General features: G+C 43.2%; 1 protein-coding gene and 1 pseudogene across 13 annotated transcripts in view; one reads left to right on the forward strand and one right to left on the reverse strand.

Annotated features, from left to right (window-relative positions):
• The window catches only part of Enox1 (ecto-NOX disulfide-thiol exchanger 1), a 584,295-nt gene that overhangs the window by 258,045 nt on the left and 310,327 nt on the right, over positions 1-15,923 (forward strand). The window lies entirely within an intron of this gene.
• On the reverse strand, positions 8,648-9,790 carry LOC147001917 (low molecular weight phosphotyrosine protein phosphatase pseudogene; annotated as a pseudogene).

Consider the following 15,923-nt stretch of genomic DNA (forward strand, 5'->3'; position numbering starts at 1 on the left):
GAATCACAAATCTAAACTTTTATATAAAAAGCAACCAGTCATGTCTACTTTAGATCCTCAGGGTGCACATCTCCACATTCACAGTTTCTTACTCAATTTTATCTGGAAGCTGAGGGACAACGTGGGCACAGGAAATTAATCACCGCCTTGCTCATTGGCCTAGCTTCAGCAGGAGAGTCACCTGTGTCACCCAGGGCTAGTCGGGCTGCAGGAGAGTCACCTGTGTCACCCAGGGCTAGTCGGGCTGCACTGTTCTTGTTCCCTGACGGTAAAAAGCATCTTTCACCTACTTAGTAATCAAAGGTGTGCCTTTCTGAACTGTTCTGAGTTGTTCCCTACGATTTTCTTTGTCAAACTCACAAGCAAAAAGAGTTCAACCTAACTTTACCTACAGTCAACATCTCCAAATTCTTTCTAAGGGTGGTTGGCATTGCTAGCATCTTTATCTCTACTCAGTTCTTTGCTAGGGTGGCAACTGAATCAGTAGTCTGCTGAAACAGGCCAAGCACTATAACTGTGCCATTGACACTGCTCAGTGAGGGTCTGGAAGCCCCGTGAGAGTTCTCATACAACTCATGGGTTAAGAGGGACGTGAAGGCCCCAGGGACAGCAAGCAGAGGGATGCTCCGTAGCAGTGTTAAGTCCTCAGGACACATGGTCCTCAGCTCTGCCTCTCAGGGGCACACCCACCATGACTGGGCTAACCAGTAGGGGTGGGCTGTATTTCATGAGCTCTACAAGCCTTCTGTTGTTTCTCTTGCACAGCCCCCAATGACGCTGTACCCAATACATTCTAGATAATGTCTCATTAGTCATTTCACGCACTCCTACTCCATGAGTTTGTCTGTGTCTGCTATGTCTGCGAGATGACATCACTTGTGCATGGACCTTTGTTTTATTGCTCTACATTTTAAAACCTATTTTTCATATATTTTTGAAATAGTAATATAATTACATCATTTCCCTCTTGCATTTCCTCCATCCAAATTCATGCGTATATCCATTCTCTTCTTCAAATTCATGGCCTTTTTAAACTATATACACACACATGTATACATATACATATGTATATATACACATATACATATATATGTGTGTATATATATATATATATACACACATATACATACATACATATTCCTAAACTTGACCAGCTCAGTCTCTATAATGTTATTTGTATATCTTTTTTTCCAAGGGTGACTGTTTGGTATTAGATAAGTATTTGGTGTGCTCTTTCCTGGGGAAGATTATTTTTTCTACAGTTGAAACTGAGGAAGGTTTTTTCTTTCCTGGCCATTTCCTATTGAACAAATATCTATGGTAGGCTAAGAAAAAAGACTATGTCATTACCCAAGGGCTTTCCAAGTAGGGACCTGAAGTTGGTCCCCTGGAAGTGTGGTATCTTCCAATCAGTATGAGTAGAAGGGTAGAGAGAAATTAGATCTTAAATTCAGTTTAGAACATTAAAGGCACTTTAAGTTCAAATATTTTTCTAAACACTGTGGTTATTTTCCCCTCATGGTCTTCTAGTCCAATGAATTTATTGATTGATTGATTTTTTTTTTAGCAGTTTAAAAAACTCTACTTTTCTGTTACGAGAGCAAGGAACACGCTTGCGAAGACGTTTTTGCTTCCACTGCTTCTACTCCTCATTCAAGGCCAGGATAAAGAAAGAAAATAATGAGTAGGAGACAAAAGCTTTCGAGTGCAAGATGGAGAGGTTTTAATTAAAGGATGATGGAAAGGTGATTAGTCCCCCAGATCTTTAATAAAGCCAGCCAGTTCTCCACTGACACTAGGAATTATGCTCCAGTGAGTCGGGGCATTTCATTCATAGGCAGGCAACACTATATGCTTTTAATTAACAGTTGTACTTCGATTTCTTGGCCACCATTGGAAAAAAAAGCAACACCAAACAATATACTACATTGTTTCATAAGCATATTCAAATCCCCTTTCATCATCAAGTCTGTGTAGAGAGTCTTACTCATTAAGCACTGTATGGCGCAAGTCAGCAGACAACATCTCCTTCTCTGGAGGCGCTAAACAGAACTATCAGGCAGAGAATAAAAAGCCAATTCCAGAGTTAAAATACAAGTACCCTCATTAGTTAGTGAGCCACAGAATAGAGAAAGTATTTGTAAATCATGTATCAGATAAGGCTAATACTTTGACTTCTCAATAACAGCAGTCAAATAGACCACATCATTAAAAACTAGACATAGGACCTGGATGGAGAGTTCCTAAGGAAGATGTGCAACTGACCAATTAAACTATCAAAGATGCTGCAGCTTCATTGGAGAAATGTGCCTCAAACCCACAGTGAGGCGCCACTTTACACTCTTAGCATGACCAGTCAAAACAAAATTAAGCAAATCCAGAAGTAAGTGTAGAACCAGAATCCTGGTGTACCATGGTGGCAATGTAAGACCACATAGCTGATACGGAAGAGAACATAGGGGTTCCTTGAAAAAGTCAAACAGAACCACCATGGGTGTCCCAGAAATTCCACTTGTAGACTGATGTCCCCAAGAACTGAAAGCAGGGCACATTCAAGTCTGTAACAGCAGCATCCACCATACAAGTATCCGCAGCCCAAATGCTCACTGATGGAGGAGCAAGCAAAATAGGCAGGCTGTAATGCACAGTAATGCACTGTGGTCCATGCTTGAGAAGGAAGGGAAATTCTGACACATTGTACAACATGGATGGGGATTCCAGACCATGACAAAGTATTGTGTATGAGTCCCTCTATGTGAGGCACCTAGTGTCGACAAGTTCACCACTTGTCAGAAAGTGAATTGATAGTTACCAGAGTCTGAGGAGAAAGGAACTAGGGAGCTACTGTGTAAACAGTTACGGGTTTCAAGTTCTGGAAAAGGACGAGTTCTGTGAATAGGCAAGTGAAGTTATGCGACTCTGGTTGCCTTTAACATCTGTCTAAGAATGATGAATGTGGTAACATTTATGTTCCATGCATTTTGCCGGAATAAAAAAATAAATAAAGATACACATGTGTGTATACACACAGCATTGGCCTTAAATGTAAAGGTGTGGCTGTTGGCTTGAATGCTTTAACCGGACAACTTTTTTGGATTTCCTTTATTTATAGCATTTATTGAACAGCTCCTAGTGGCGTGTGTTGCTATGGACACTGGGGATGTTAGATTGAAAGATGCTGCTGTAATGCTGCTAGGGAACTGATGGGGGCAAAACCACAAAGAGAAACAAACGGCCAGTAGGTGTGCAATCGAACTTCAGGTTTCGATGCAATGAATAAAAGAAATGAGCAGGCTAAAGACAGGGATGGAAGCACTGTTGAAGAAGGTGGCCCTCTGTGGGTGAGTCACATCTAAGAAGGAACATTAATGCAAGGGGGTGAGTCCTCTCAGATATCTTGGGGAACATATTTCAGGGGCAGAGATACCTGTTTAGCGATTTGAAGGCTAGAACACATATAAGACATTACAAGTAGTGCCATCTTCTTCCTTCCCTCGTACGCTGGCAGTGAGCTGGGCTGTGTGATGTATGAATCACTGGTCTGGAGGGATCTGGTATGTGGCTGCCTGCACCTTAGTGCTGACTCTAAAGTGTTACTTGATGGGTAGTGTTAGAATTGCATTCTCTAGGGCCAGAGCGACACCTCCGGCATCAGCTGGCTCTTTTATCTTCTAGCATAGGGGCCTCCAAGGCTATGTGGAGGGTGGAGGGGAGAGGAGACAGGACAGATCTCCCCAATACTGTGTCCAGTGCGCCTCTGCATCTGTCAGAAGACACTACCCCTTCCTTTGAAGCTTTTCTTCCTTAAAGTGGTTTGCTAGGGCAGAGTTTGGCTACTGAACGAGACTGGAAAGACACTCACACACCCTTGTTTATCACATGAGAAAACAGTTAAGTGACTAGAAGACTCATTTCCTTAGATGTTCACATTCGTCCACCCCCACCACCACCCCACCCCCGCCTCCGCAGTCCTTGGATCTCCTCTTCCTCCTCTGTGATCCACTTCTATACTTATTGAACATAGATCCCTTAGAAACAGATTAGCTCCTGGGAACCCCTCTGGGGTGTGGCTGGGGCTCATGACCACCGTAGATGGTTCTGACACCAGTAGTCCTGTGGTCACACTTTGAGAAAAACCAAACTCAAGGTTTTTGTGCTGGGATAAGCCTTTTAGTGGATGGGGTGGAAGAACATCAGCAATTTTTGCTGGACTTTATGGATTTAAAATAAAAGACTTAGAGATTGGCATGACTGATCCACCGAGCCATGGTTACTACATCATGGCTAAGACACGAATTCTATGTTCTTACCCCCAAAACACTGTTCCCCAAGCAAAGGCCTCCCAAACCATGACTCTCCATATGGGGGTGTAACAGAAAACTAGTGCTTTATAAATAATCTCCATTTACTCTGAGCTGCTGCCCTTCTAAACTTGAGCGTCACACTTTCACCAGGCTCTGATAGTAATTGTATGTGGTCCTGTATATATTCTTTAAAGTCCAGTCTCAGTGCAGTAGAGGACAGTAGCCTGCCTGAGAAGATACCATGGTGCAGACAGTGAAAGCCTGTTCTCTGGACTTTCCCAGCCTCTCCCTGGTTGCTAAAGGAGCTCTAGTGTGGTGTGGTGGAAAGTGTACACACACAGAGATGCGAGACCAAGGCGCCAATGGTAGCTCCTTCATTAATTTGCTTCGTCACTTTGGCGAATCCCTTCATTTCTCGGTGTATGCATCATCATCTATGATTTTGTGTGCTTAAGGATACATTTTTATATTTTGAAATACGAAGATCATTAAAATGGATTAGAGGTGATTTTCCCTCATTAGGAGTAATTCATCAGCTCTGCCATATTTGTATGAAATGACTAATACAATTTTTTTTTATTAAACCCAGTACACAAAAAGCTCATTAAGCCACTCCTGGCTTACCCAAAGTAGTATTTTATTTAAGGCAATTGCTATTCCCTAGTAATCTAGATTTCTGTGGTTTAGTAGTAAAATTATTGAATTATCTGGATATATTTAATATGGACTCTTTTTTTCCCATCATGAGGCATAGTTCTGCCTCATGTTTCAGGGAATAGATATGACTGAGAAGTGCTCGCCTGTGAGTATCAGATGCTGGCCTCTGGAGAGGAAAGGCCACCTGCCTGTCAGAGTGCTGCTCCTGTGATCTGGTCCATAAAAGCGTGATCATGGACTTGGGACTCGATTAGATTCATGATGCTGTACACATCCAAGGATATCTTTTGACTACTCAAATGCCCGGTCAGCTTTAAACCTCAGAGCAGCTTCCTTCCCCTGCCTTGTGGTTTTTACGTTTCCCCTCATGTATTAAGGCCTCCTCTCTGCTGAGGCCGGAGCCAGGTGTGGAAGGCAGCATTTGTATTCCAGGGACCTGTGGACTTGGCCTTAAAGCAAGTCATTATGCTGTGATAACTTGAGGATAGGAACGTGGGTATCTCCCATTCAGTCTTTACACTCCGACTTCCTTTGCATTCAGACTGAGCTAGTAGGTGTGGCTCTGTAGAGCTCAGGAAACAGCAAGTTCAACAAGGCAGAAGGAATCCCTCTGTGTGTAGGCTGTACCATCTGTCCTCCAGGAGATGGGGACAGTCACTTGTCACATGGAAAAGAGAATGCAAGCCCCTCCTGCCCCTGCTGATGGGAGCAGGAAGACCCAGCCCTGATGAGTGCTTGCTCTCCAATCTGGGATGGAGCTCCAGCACCACTGACAGTCCTGCTTGCTTCTCTCTGGCTTGCATTGTCCCCTGCACAAGAGCACAAGAGATGAGCGAGAACCTGGACTCGAAGTGCCCCGCAAGCACTTTGTAGAGTGGTCATTTCTCTGCTCTAAAATTATTCTATTGGTTTGTGTCTGTCATCATTGTACCTAAAAAGAAAATTTAATTGGTCTCTTATGGGGAAGGGCCTATTTCTAGAAACAAGGAGTATCTCATGCTAGGCAAGAGCCAAGTTCCTTTTGCATTTTGACACAGTAGGATAGTGGATCCAAGGATGCTCTTCTGGCCCTTTCTGGAAACTGTGGCTGTGACCTCTAGTATCCATCTCTATGTAAATGAAATTTGTGTTCCCAATAAAGTGTCTAGACGTCACTACTATACTTATTTCTGTGAGCTCCCCTCCTACTTGCCCTTCCTCCCTTCAGCTAAGTTTGAGGAACACTAAAGCATCACCACCCAGGTCTTTACATAGGCGGGGTGGTAGGCACGAAGCAGCACGGGAAGGATCCCAGTTCCTGAGAGGCTAGGTCCTCTCCCTCCGGACTATTATTGGACTAAGGCTATTATTGGCCGAGTGTACTTCACATTTGACCATACGTAGGAGTGGGGTTTGGAGTGATGCTTTGAGAACGGAAATCCACTCATATCTGAATCAGCACGATGGTGTCCACACAGTGGGTGGGTGAGAGGATGAGAAGGATGAGTGGGTAAATCTTCTGACGGAGGTCCTTGTCACTCCATCTGCCCGCCCAGGGTGACTCCAGATACTCACATCTAGATAGCTGTCTTGCCCTACAGCAAAGTATTTGATGTGAGAACTTAGCATCTGAAAGATAGAAAGGTCTGTTAATAGCTGCCATTTTTACTCATCGATACCTTGGCTTCTTTAGACCCAGGAACAAGGGCCCTGACTTGTCTAAAGGGCAGAGGTGCTCCCTCTGCAATTCTTGCTGCTTGGTGGTACAGTGGAGGAGGCCATGGGACGCAGCAGCTCCTGTAGATGCTGCAATCCCTCCAGAGTCTCTGCTGTGCCTTTGTTCACCACAGCCACATGTTTGACTCTTAGTGTCTTCCAAACAAGGGTGCAATGCCTGGGTCAGGGTTGGGTCTCACTCTGTCATCATGGCCAAGGACAAGCTACTGCTCTCCCTTGAAATGAGAAAATCCAAGTGCCAAGATTGTTACAGAAATCAAATAAGGCATCTAATAAATGGCGGTTTCCCCTTCTCTTCTTCCTTTGTCTGAGGGAAAGTGAGTAACTGGGACATTCCTTCTTTGGTCTGCTTAGTACATGCTATATTTCGAGTGTCTGTGCAATAGCACATATTTTGAAAGCACAAAAGATCTCTTTTGAATTCACAAGAGGTAATGATAAAAATCCTCAGCTGATAATTAACATGGGAATCCTTTTCTGTACTGGGGGGAGAAAATCACATTAGCTGAATCTCTTGATTGTGGGCCACGATAGAACACAGCTGCCTTTAAACACAGCCATAGGATAGATTACAGCAAGTTAGGACTTCTGGCCTTGATCCTTTCTGGGATGAGGCGGTTCAGCCTGCTATGCATGGGACTCTGGCACGTAATGTGCGTGTACCCTTCACCTTTCCACAGGACCCATTTCAGTGGCTGGGGTTCTGCCAGAGCCTCGTCCACAGCTGTGCTTTTGCCAGCCTACTTTCTTACCCAGTCCAAATGTGTCACAATATGAAGTCTCCAACAGAGCGGACCATTTATTAGCTATCTTGGTTTATTAGTTTTTTTTTTAATTTAATGGCTATATTTTAAACAAATGTAATTTGATTGAATGTAAAAAGTTAATTTCTCTGTTCGTGAGCCCTTATAAACATACTGTACTGTTTGGGACAGCCATAGAACAAAGCAGAACCTGACATTCCAAGGATCTGTGTGTAAGGTATACAGGTAAAATTTCAAGAAAACAATAGGATCTTATGACCTGAAAGAGAAATCTGAGATTCTGAAGCAAGCACTGAAGTAGGGTGGAGAGCTTTAACTTAATCCAGTTCCTCCTTGTGGCTGACTACCTGTCCTTTCCCTTCCTAGTTTTTAATTTAGTGAAGACTCTGACCAAAACCCCACAGGAGCCCGAAAAAGGCAGCTGAAGTGTCTGCCTTTGCTGGGACATCATGGCCTTTCTGTGAGAGGGTGCTGGGATAGCTGCTTTCTTCTGGAATAGTCAGGTGTAAGCTTTCCTCCTTTGAGAGAGGGGACCCTGGCCAAGAAGAGACCTGCATATTCCTAGGTCTCTGTGCTTCCTTTCAGACGTCAGGATGGCTCTTCTAACTACACGTTCTGCATGACTGGAGCTCACCAATAGTGACCAGAGAGCTAAGACAGGCTAAAACAGACAGTTACCACCTTTTCAGCTGGGAAGCGGGTAGGGAGCACCAGCTACATGAAGAAGGCCCAAGGATAAGGATAGTGCCTGGAGTCTCTCAATTAGACTCCCCTCACCATCCAACACAGCATTGTGTGTATCCATCTCATCACTTTACTTTCTAATACAGGGGCTGAGAGCCCAAGCCTCACACTCAAGCAAAGAAAAAGGCACATGGAGGCAACATTTAGGTATCTTGTTCACTTGTCAGTAAGAAGCAGGCAGACACTGGATTTGTATCTCAGTTGTATTTAATAACTTTCCAGTTGAATTCACGTTCCTTTCTGACATACATTCATATAAATTTGAGGTGAAAATACACCAAAATTACTCATGCTTGCCTATAACTTTGTAAATTGCTGATGAGAGAACACTTACAAACACATACCAGTATTTAGGCACACTTACTTTTTTTTTTTTTTAAAAAAAAAAGCAAAGTGGCTCAAACAAGAACAAAGCTCAGGAAAGTAGACAAAAACCAAGTAAGATTGAAGATGGTAACTTAATCCATCTGCTGCTCCCATCCGTTGTTATTTTTGTTCCCCTTTTAGACAGGGTGTCACTGTCCAGCCCAGGACGGCCTGCTGGAGTCCCAGGCCCATCAGCACATCCAGCGTCTCCTTTCTCAAATCCCTCAACACCCTCAGTGTGTCTGAGCTTAAACTCTGCCAGTGCTAACTGGAAGGCTGCCGTGAATGGAGATATTGTCACAATGAGAGTCTAGAGTAGAGAGTACACGGCAAGCAAACGGCACACTGGGTGCTGGTCATGCACACGCTCCAGTTAGACCAGGCTACCCAGGCTTGCCGAGCTCAGAGGCTGACCTGGACCTTCTGGGTCACTCTTACTTTACTGGGTTTTTTGTTGTTGTTGTTGTTCCCTATTTGCTTGTTCCACTGTTTTGTAATTGCGGCAAGGTCAAAGGTTTAGTTAGTCTAAGAATGCTTAGCCACATCTCGAACTGTCTGACTCAAATGCTTTTATCCTTCTGAACATATGCCTAATTTCCACCTACAATTATTTTAAAGATATACAGTAAGTCAGCTGAAAAGAGAGGTGGGGTATGGGGCTAAGGACTGCCACCACCCTTGGGCACAGTACTGATGAATGAGCTGCTCAATGGTGGTGGTTAGGACCAACTAGTAAGTCTTCTCCAGGAAGGCTTTGCAGCACCTAAGGCATTGCTGGTACACCACCTCGAAGTCAGAGTCATGGCCATAATAGGGATCTTTAATGATGAGCTGTTTCTGTGGATCATAGCTCCCAAGTAGCTCGATTTTAGCTTTGCAGTTTTTAACTTGATTACTTTTTCTATTGAGATCTCTCAGATTGCTTTCATCCATACATAGTATATAATCGAATGTGGCAAAGTCTTCTTTTGTAATCTGCCGTGCAATGTACTGCATGTGGATGCCATGTTTTCTCATGCAGTTCTGCCCTCGATAGTCAGGAGGGTTCCCCACTTCATAGGTGGATGTAGCCGCACTGTCTATCCTCCAATTATTGGAAACCTTTTCATCAGTTACCAGTTTTCTGAATACTGCTTCTGCAATGGGTGACCGGCAAATGTTACCGAGACACACGAACAGCACTGACTTGGACCCAACCTCTGCCATGTTTCGGTGCAGACCCTGGCGCCCAGAAACCGCGTAGGGCGGTTTATTAGTTTTTAAGTCCTGGTTATCCAAAGACGAAGAGAGAATTGTCAGGAAATGCTTTAAGAGGTGATGGTCACTGCAGGGGATAGTTGATGGTCAGGCTGAGTGTGCTGTGTGATCACTGTGATTCATAAAAAACGAGCCTGCTTCATCCCTGTCCTCCCATGGGACCTGACCCAGCCTCTTCCTGGTCACAGATGACTTCGTTGCATTCTGCGGCCTGACCCTTTTTCTGACCCTTAAGCACTCCAGTGTGTCTTTTATCTTGCCGTCCCCTTCTCTCCAAATCCATAAATAGTCTATTTTATTTGATCAGTGGCCACCTTGCAGAACCAGTATGGCTCATATGACAATAGTTCTGTGAGTGGGTATACATGCTGTCCCCACAGCTACATAAAAATCTCTGAAAAAAAAAGAAGCAATATTTTACTACATCCCAGACCTCCCCCAGCTATTAGTAACACTAGAGCATCTTAACAAAATTCAAATAAAACATATTCACAAAATTATACAAAATAGCTTGTCCCTTTTGTGTTGAATTTAGAAAATGTGAAAATGGCGGGGGGCGAGGGTGGTGGTGGTGGTGAATGTATACTTAAGGGAATATAATGAGCTGGCAGCGAAGAAGATTCTAGTGAAATTTGCTATGGACAGCCTCTAGAGCCTGTTTCCGGTACACTATGGAGGAATTAAAAAATGGGTATTATCCAGAGCTCTTTGATGGAAATCTAGAGTAGCAAGCAGGAAGCCCTGTCACATTGTGAAACTGCAGTACATTTGTTTATTCAGTTGTTCAGTAAACATCCTTAAAAACATTTACTGTAAATTAAGCAGCTAGTGGGTTCTGGGAACATTAGATGAATGAGATTCAGGGCCCTTGGGCAAGCTTATACCACAGTGGGGAGCCAGACACATTAGCGGACGTTTAAAAAGCAATCTAAGTGTTCAGGGATGAGGGAGACGTTATACACATCCCCAGGGTAGACTCAGAGGAACACTACACACAGAAGAAGTCCAGTCCTAGTTTCCTAGCTGGTCTCAAGGGCACGAAGTGCAGAGGCAGACTGTGTGGAGAACAAGGTCAGAGAACCAGAGCCTGGAACAGCGGAGACGCTACGGCATCCAAAGTTCCAGACATCGCAGGACCAAGAGTTCTTTGGACTTTCTGGCTTTGGTTCTACTTCCTCTTGCTACCTCTTCGACCTTGCAACTTTGCACTGCAACTAGATTCTCACTCTTTGGAAGTACAGCTTCCTGCCAGGTGTGAGAAGAGACAACTAGAAAGTGCTTTTGATTTAGCGACAGTCTGGAGAAGTCAGTTGTGGAGGCAGCTTGACTGATGTGTAGAGACAAAGGGCTGAGAACAGTCGCAATAGCCAATCAGACTGTAAAAATGCACTAGGGTTTGACGCTTGTAATTGGATTTTATTAGTAAGCAGATAGAGCATTTTAGATTAACATGCGAGTAAGAGGTAGAACGCAGGGTGGTGGCTGAGAGTTGGGGACACCCGGCTTCAGACGTCACAGAACTGAGTTCCTTCTGTGGCAGTTGGCTGAGTGTGAACACTTAATGTATCTCAGATGCCCTACCCATATATGTCTTGGATGAAATCTTATCTAAAAGATTGATAATGAAAAGGAACGAGATGGCAATGTATAAGCTTGGAAATAGCACTCAGGGACATTTGTACTGCTGTCCCCTACCCATGTTCTTTTTGAGGCCCTCAAAGGTTTCGAAAAGAAACAAAATTTACAGGGGTTCTTGGCTTGGATGGGGGAGAGTTTTGTCAAGGATGCCATGTCACTTATTCAATCCTATAGTTAATGACAATGGTGACACTAATAATTGAGAGTGTACTTGTTCGTATTTTCTACAGTTTACCTTTAAATTATCTTGCATACATCCAGGGTAGTGTGTATATTATATGTGAATTAATTTGATTCAAGATGTTTAGCTGGTACTGGAATGATTCATAAAGTAGTTCTATTAATTGTTGAATTATCATTCTATCCTATCAACAACGACATTGAATTTTTTTCCTGCAGTGACAAAATGAATGAGGTTTGATGTTTATACATTTCGCCCTGCTGTGTGTATAATTATTTAAGAACCTAGGAAACCGAATTTCAAAATATGGTCACCTTTTGAATATCACTATGGCTTTATGATTCTTGGCTATTTTACACACACACACACACACACACACACAGGACTACCCCATAGTAACTGAACTAATGCTGAACTAGTCTCACACTAGTACATCCCCTCCTCTGTGGTTACTGTGGAAACCACCTCCACCCTCAACATACTAGAAGCAATAATAGAAAACTAGGGTGGTCTTTCATGGACTCAGTCACTTAGCTCTTCCTGTATCTTCCTACCAATTGATGGTTTTTGTTTGGTTGTTTTGGGGTGTGTGTGTGTGTGTGTTGGGGTGGGTTTAGAGCAGGATGATGGAAGAGGACACTTATATGTCTCAACTACCAGAAGGAACCTGATGTCAATGAATGATTAACTGGTTAGGCTCATATTCACAACATACCTACTGAGGATGACTGAGTGAAGTGGGGGAGCAGGAGAGAAGTTTCCAAGAGAGGAAAACAGGTTAGAGTAGCTGGTGTGCCCTTTATGCCAAGCAACGCATTCCTCAGATGGCATTTCATTCGGAGAATGCTCATCATCACTGATAGTACGTTTATGTTCCCTTACTTATAGTCCCATCAGATCCACTCTGACCGGAAATAACTGTGCACTGTCCATTAACACTGGATATGCAGAATAGGCATCTGGACTGTTACCCTTTAAGTTGGTGCCTTAGACGCAACCGACATTCATTTCTCATAGCTCCAGAAACTGTACAGTCCACCATCATGTCACCTTCAGAGTAAGCAGGTCTTGGGAGCCCCTTCTTATTTCCAGCTCTGTCTTTACAAGATATGAAGGACAAGAGATTGTTTTAGGCTTCTTCTCTCAAGACTCTTGTCTTATTCTCATGATATGGTTCTTCCTACTCCCCAAAGTTCCCTTTTAATTATATTTTCTTGAAGCTCAAGACTTCACCATAAGAACTTGGTGAGGGGAGGTGTCACTTTTAAACCATAACATCGGAGACCAAGGACTTAGACCATGGTCTGTTAAGACCTATGACCTTAATGATCCCTGGCGAAGGGCAGTTACTACTGAGGTTCTGCTGGAAGACCTTCGTTGGGACTACTAGGTGAAGTATAGCACAGAATTTAGCAACCTGCAAATTATAGACTGCATACCTCCAGTGACAAACCCAAAGCCTTTAAACACATTTGCAGCCGTGAAATAAATGCACTTCCGAGATGAAGCATAGTTCTGTGGCAGCTAGTGCACAGCCGGGTTACTTGGTGGCAATCTGACCTCACCATTGCTGGATTAGCCCAGCGATTTCAGCTTGTTTTCATCCGAGGGAGTTGTTGAAAGGGAAAGATTAATACAGTGTGTTTCTGCTAGCCCAAAATTCTGTTTTGTATTTCTTTGATACAAATTCTTTGATGTAAGGGCAAACTCTAAATCCCTTTTAAAAGAAGAAAAACGCCCTGAGACTGTAACATGCGAGCAATCTCAGGAATGTAGGAGAGTGCACAACCAGAGGAGCCTTTTAAGGGTCCTAGCTTGGGGCTGGCTGCATTATTAGTGGAATTTAATTACAACTCAAGTTGGCTTTTTGCTCATTGGAGAAATTCATCACTAAGACCGAAAAACATTTTGCAACTATACTATGTAATTTACTAAGCCACTTAGAGAACAAGCTAGATAAACACTAACTAGAGGTTTAGGTAAAGCACTAACTAGTACATAGAACAAAACCCCAATATGTCTTCTTTTTTTTTTCTCCCATTCCCCTTGTACAAAGGAATTTAGTATTTCCAGAGGCACCGGTGGCCATTACAGTCAAGAAAACATGATCTTTGAGTAACCAAGACAACAGAACTGAAAACTCTTGGCACTGAATTCACAAGCCAACCTTCATTCTTCAATCTAGATGCACATTTATATAGCTCTAAGGCCAAGGAGTGCAGAGTGCACACTCCATCAAATACAGCAGGTACACACTTGAAATCCTGCATTGAGCCACGTGTTCATAGACCCGATAGTCTATATAGAGATACAATATATATAGAGAAGGGCTCAGTACAATCGCATTGTACCTGGAATTACCTGAATACACGGCAGTTAACAATGGCTTTGACTTCGTGGCCTCCAGGCTTTAGGTCAGAAAGTCAATGACATGCCAGTGATCATAGGGATTTAGAAGCCTCTGGTAAGCTCTGCTGTGTAGGGCATCTCTATTCTTTATGGCATATTTATGTGACTCCCCACAAACTTCTTTTTCATTGCTAGAAATGTAGAGTAGAAAATAAATAAGGCTTAGTATCTGACTGGAGGAGGGAGGGGCTCCTGCCTCATCTTGCACCTTGAGGGGAAGTGTTGAGGTTTTGCCCAGAAGGAAGAATTTACCACAAGAAGGAAGAGAAGTCCAGCTGGGTAAACTTGCATAATATATGATCCTGTGAGTTGAATTTCCAGCACTTATCAGATGCCTCTAGGGATTGCTAGAAGGTACAGGACTAGCCTCTGTACTGCTGGGATGTAGACTCTGCAGCCACTGAACTAAGAACACCCTTGTGGCCATCCCTCAGCTTCTCTGTGATTATACACATAGGTATTGTAATGGTATTATATTGGTAAGGTTGTGAGCATTTAATCAAGTGACAAGATATAGATGTAATGAGAACCGTATAAACAAATATCTTGTTCATAAGATAATCAAATACTGAGTATCAACGTCTTAGGAGTGTTGCTGAGGAAAAGCTGACTCAAAGATCCAGCTGAACAGTGGAAGAATCAGTAGGTCTCTGGTTCTGTGAATGAGACGGCAGATTCGGCGCCACCCTCAGATAGAATTCTTCAGTCTTGGCTATGATCTGGGAATATACATCATTCCAAACCCATCCACAATGCCTTGTTACCATGTGGCCTGTCTCGGAATCTCATGAAGCCTTCCTTGAGCCTTACCCGCTGGGGATATGCAGAGCTCCTCCTGGCTCTGCCATATTGGCTGTGAGACCTTGAACATGTCAAGGCTCTGAATGTCTATCTCTTGTTCTAGAAAACATATTGTAAATGGGAAGCACACAGGTATTGGGAATGTACCAGCGAGGTAACCGGTAACCGCTGCTGGGCGGTTTTGTTATTGAAATTGAAAGCGCCTCACAATACAGTCTAGCACAGAGAAGCCAGATTAATCATAATGACATGGTTCCTTCATGAAAGACAGTTGTGTTCAACTACAGCTTTCCTGGAAACTGCCAGTCACATGTATCCGAGCAGCTCCAGCTGATGATACTCCTGTGCTTCATGCAATAGGCGATTGGAATTTCTCCTTTTAAGACAATCATGTATGCAATTTAAGTCAGTGCAATTATTAAACATTTGTTTTGAGAAAGGCTTGCAAATTTAGCCCAAAATGGGGTTGTCGGTAGGCTTTCCTACATCAGCCTAAACAACTAAGGGTGTGCATTAATTAGAAGAAGTTGAATTGGCTCAGGACCTGGATCCACAACATGACTGTGGAATGCCCAGAGGAGAGGTGACTGGCTGATGGCTAAGCATCTCCATTGTTTCTTTCTCTACAGATGTGTCTGGCTCCAAATGCCAAGTGAAGAGTGAAGGAGGAGGAAGGAAGAGTAGATGCTTCAGAAGGGAAGGAAGGAAAGAACAACTCTTAAACTTTATTTAGATAAAAATATATTTACTGCTAAATCTGAACATTGAAAAAAAATTTTTTTTCTTGAACTATAGTTGCTTCTGATTTTAAAATTTAGTCACTGCCCAGAGGGATTTCTTGTGAAGGAGCCAAGTGTTTAGGGCTAAAAATGAAAATAGCTCTGAATTGGAAATCCAGGACATATAATACCGGTTCGAATGGCATCTTATTCTACATCTGTTTTAATAGAAGCCTACAGGACAAAGAACCAAACTGTAAAATTGCCTCCATCTCTAGAGCTGAATGCGAAGCAGATACTACGGTTCTCTTTAATTCACAAAGATAAATGCTAATTATGAAATGCTAATTATGGCTGCTTCTATAAC

Source organism: Mus caroli, unplaced genomic scaffold (genome assembly GCF_978045245.1).
Source record: "Mus caroli unplaced genomic scaffold, Mus_caroli_1 scaffold_12, whole genome shotgun sequence".
Lineage (NCBI taxonomy): Eukaryota > Metazoa > Chordata > Mammalia > Rodentia > Muridae > Mus > Mus caroli.